General features: G+C 30.4%; 1 long non-coding RNA gene across 1 annotated transcript; it reads right to left on the bottom strand.

The window, feature by feature from the left end:
- Window positions 1-1,037: 1,037 nt before the first annotated feature.
- LOC145333027 (uncharacterized) lies at window positions 1,038-2,229 on the bottom strand. The gene is made up of 2 exons (XR_013884410.1): window positions 2,107-2,229; window positions 1,038-1,335 (listed from the first exon to the last, which is right to left on the bottom strand). It is a non-coding gene; the product is annotated as an uncharacterized LOC145333027 (long non-coding RNA).
- Window positions 2,230-4,561: the final 2,332 nt, after the last annotated feature.

Raw genomic sequence — 4,561 nt, 5'->3', positions numbered from 1 at the left:
GGTGTCATCATTGTTTTATTTAACTTCTAATACATTTGAAGGTGGATAGGTTAAAATTCAACAAATAAAACTTGGTTGGCTCATAGAATGTATGAATCAAGAAATTCTTTCTAAAATAAGTATTTTATTTATCAAAACATAAAAAAACATATAACAGTAACTTCAATCTTTACAAATAAATACAAACAATGATCAAAGTTGTGTTATACAATATTTAAAGGAGTCATTCCATGTCATTTTCAGGTGAAATTAAAAGAAAGATAAAATCCATAGGTAGAAATTATAAAAAAATGTTTCCATGAAGTGCATTTAACAATTGCAATTCAATATTCAGATGAGAATAGTTATTTATCGCATCATATTATAGATAGCATTCTGCAAATATAAAAATAAAAATGTTTAAGATATGAAGCCAAACTGGAAATAAGGGAGAGGGTGGAAGTGACAATTTTTTTAAACCAAATATAAAAGTCAAAGAAATTCAATTAAATAAAGAGTTACAGCTCTGAGATTTGACATGGCAGTTGTTTTGTAGAGGTACAATATGGAAATATGAAGCAACGGCGGTTGAACCACCGCTCCCGCCGAAAACCGCCGTTTTCCGCCGAAATTTATATTTGCCTTTTCTCGCTAAATTAGACAATTTTCAATCATCTAAGATATTTTTTTCCATATAAATTTCCCTTATATGTTCACTTGACACTTGGAATATTTCAAACATGTCAATATCAAGATTGCAAGTGTCAAGTGTAAATCTATTTATACTTCATACTTCCAGTAAAACCACAATTCTCAACTATTGCATTAGCAGCCCTCCACTTTCCTGACGTTCCTTATATTTGCATTTGGCGAGAAAGGGCGATAAAAATTCGGCGGAAAACAGCGTTTTTTGGCGGGAGCGGCGGTTCTTCTGTCATTTCCTCACAATTCCGCAACTGCCATGTCAAATCTCAGAGCTGTAACTCTTTATTTAGTTGCGTTCCTTTGACTTTTAGTTTAGGTTTAAAAATGTCACTTCCGCCTCCCCTCTTATATAGTTTCTGGACATTCAAATTAAATCTCAAATCTGTTATAAAAATAAAAAATTAATAGCAATTAAAACAATATTAAATGTTTTGTTTACTGCAATGTGTAGGTGTAATATCATTGAATTAAAAAATATGACAAAAAATCACAAAAGTTATACATGTATTTAAGTATTGAATTATCCAGTATCATGATTTAATTTTTAAAAACAAAGCTCTGCTATTTCAAAACCCAAAATATTGAGCTTTCAACAAAGTGATTTTGAATGATTATCTTCAGTTTTTCTGATATCACCGTCGTTGCCATTATCTAAAGAAAAAAATAGTTTTAATTAGATAGTTTTAAGACAACGTATATATCAAGCTTGGGCTGATTTTAATTTTGAGGGATGTAAAAAAAAATGCGCAATTCGCACATCTATTATTCAACTCAGGGATCGACACTTTGATTTTTGAGTGGGTGGATGGACATATAGGGGGGTGTAGGCAACCCGCTGACATAAAAAATACACCCTTTTGTTGTCTGTTATACAGCCCCATCGATTTTTGTATAAGGAGGAGTCAAATTTTTTATTGCGCTTCACAACCCCCTGACAAAACCCTGTGCACGCCACTGATTAGAAGGTGTTGTTAATTCATTTTAAACATGATTGACGTAAATCCTTATAATAAAGTAACAGGGTCTTTGTTTCTCTGTACCTAAGGATCTCGCTAACCACTGAACCGATCTGGTTCTCCTTCACAGGGCAGCTTCCCATTGGTCCCGGGAAGGTTTATAATTATTTTGGGGTAGTCTACCACCACACTCCCAAGAGAAATCGCCCGTAGAAAAAAATACCCCCTACCCCCCCCCCCCAAAAAAAAAAACTAAATTTTAAAAAATGGGGTTTGGTATTCAACTCTCCTCTCAAGTACCGCTAGAGGCCTCTAGGGGCGTAGCCGCTAGTAAATAATAAAGTAAATAAATATCCTATACATTCATGTTCAAACAATTTGGATCAATAAAAAATAAATCCATATTTATTACAAGCCAATCGGGGACGTGCTTTGGCTTTCATCTTAATCTGTATCAAATATTTACCTTTCACAAATTTAAGTAATACGGATGTGGTTCAACTTTGATGTTAATCATATTCTTAATTTCTGAAATTTTAAAATGTAAAATCAAACATATTCTAGGATTTTTAATATTATGATACATGACAAATGTTATAAAGGTATTGTCGTCTAACTATACTCTTTGTTAATCCAAAAAATATAGAATATTAAGGCAATTGAATTAATATGGTATAAGAGTATAACATAATCTCATCAAAAAACATAAAAAATCATCACAATTTAATAGGACTTAATTAACTATTTTCTAGGAATGATCATATTAGAAAGGCTACGCTTCGTTTATTGTACTTAAACATATATAATATATATGAAATATAAAAATCCTGATTCTTCAAAAATATTTAAGGGAAGCCCTACTACGTTTCCAATTTTGGTTTGTATGACTTATATTTTTTAACTATTCTGCATTCACTAATTTTGTCTTTCATATTATAAAAAACTAAAAAATGTTAATATGTTTTAAAAACTCATTTTAATCTAAAAAATCAAATCAAATATGAAACAAACTCGGAAATCAAATCTGCTACAAAACAATAACAAAAGTCAGCTGCTACAAATTTTTCTGTAGAGGTAGAGATGGACAAAATATTAGTCGTAATTTTTAACCCATACCCAAATGAGTATTTGTAAAAAACATATGTATTTATTCATTTTTATCAAACTATTTTGCAATAAATACAATTACAGCATTATAAGACTATGAAAAACAAACTTTTATTCTTTTATACTATGATAAGTAACTAAAATGAAAACGGAAAAAATACTCAGGAGAAATTTGTCTAATTCTATATATTCTATAAATTGGTATAAGGATTTGGATGGAAGTACTAGCCTAATCTAGACATTATACAGATAATTTCCATTTTAAAATGCTTCATTTATCGACAATTACACAGTAACAAAACAGTAAAATAAAAATTCGATATAACATAACTAATTAGACACTGTTAGGAAAACTTTTAAGCTATATTTTATAACCAAATTGTCATTGGAAATAGATTTAAACAGTAAAAATGTAGTCAAAGCAGCTTAAAAAATTTTTCTTCCCTTCCCCAACAAGGTTTTTTCGGGTTTAAAAAGTAAATATTTTTTTTCACAAGGAACTTTCAGATATTTTTTTTAGTTAATGTTGTTTTAAAAACACCCTTTTTTTCGTATATTAACAGAAAGTTTTAGCTTCACACTCCCTTTAACCAAAAAAATAACAATTTTTTAAGTCATAAAAGTAATATATATTTCTTATTACTTAAAACACCTATTCAATTAAACTTAAAGTAAAGAAAAGTTTTAAAATCAAATAAATGATTATCCAATAATGTTTAAGCTCTTATCTGAACTATCATACCTTTTTATTAGGGGGGGGGGGTTGCTCGATATATATTAATCTTGGATCCCATTAAAGCTAGAAGTCTAAAAATTTGTATGTGTTTTGCTTGATCAAGAAAAATATTCTTATTTTATATTTTTAACATTATATACTCCCTTTACCCTTTTATTGAGCAACCTTTAACAAAAGGTTCTTTCATACTTATTAACAAAGAAGAGTAGAATTTATGTTGATTAAGATAGAAACTGTATCCTTTAAAGTAAAATGAAAATAAAAATCAAAGTCTTACATATCTATGATCTAGAGGGATAAGACAATTGCCGATAAATTAATGTATATCCCCAATGCTAATACACAAAATTGCCCCTTCTATAAATTGCAATTAGTTGTTGAAATGTTTGGACACTCAACTAATAAACCAACCAATCAAATTAATAAAGTCTAAAAGTTGTTATGCCTACAAATGAGAAAACACTATTATAAAACATTGTGGACTAGAAAAATAAACAGCCCATTGTTCCATCCCTCCCTGCTAAAAAAAAAACACAGAAAATGAGTAAGAAATTGACTGATCTGTATGTAAACTATGTATTAGAAATCTCAAAATATAAATTTTAGGGGCAGCGGCCTGCGGTAAAACAGCTGCAGATTTTCATTAAATATTAGTTGGTCGTGTAATGTTGTTAGATTAGCTTAAGTTAAAATTTGAAGTCTCTAAGTCAAAAATTGAGGTAACAGGAGCTAATTAAAGATTTCTTGAGACCTGCAGGATCAGGACCTCCAGGATAATACCTGGAACCGGAAATTTACTTGAACAACTAGATTTCATATTGGGATGTAGTATTATAGGATATTTTAGTATTTGAAAGATGAAGTGCTAAGTTTAAGTCATGAAAAAATAATTTTGCTCTTTACCTGTATGATCCTGCCAGGTATCCTGGCATCCTGTGCCCGCCAGGATGGAGATATTCAACTTTCAGTTATGTATCGTGCCCATTTTAAACAAGTCACTCAGTTGAAGCTCTATATCTTTCACACACAGAAAATGAGATAAAAAATACCTGTAAGGAGGGGGGGGGGGGGCGCCCCC

This window comes from Acartia tonsa, chromosome 12 (assembly GCF_053477335.1).
Source record: "Acartia tonsa isolate MP-2025a chromosome 12, ASM5347733v1, whole genome shotgun sequence".
Taxonomy (NCBI): Eukaryota; Metazoa; Arthropoda; class Copepoda; order Calanoida; family Acartiidae; genus Acartia; species Acartia tonsa.
The sequence above is the reverse complement of the archived record's forward strand: the minus strand, read 5'-3'. Positions and strand labels throughout refer to the sequence as shown.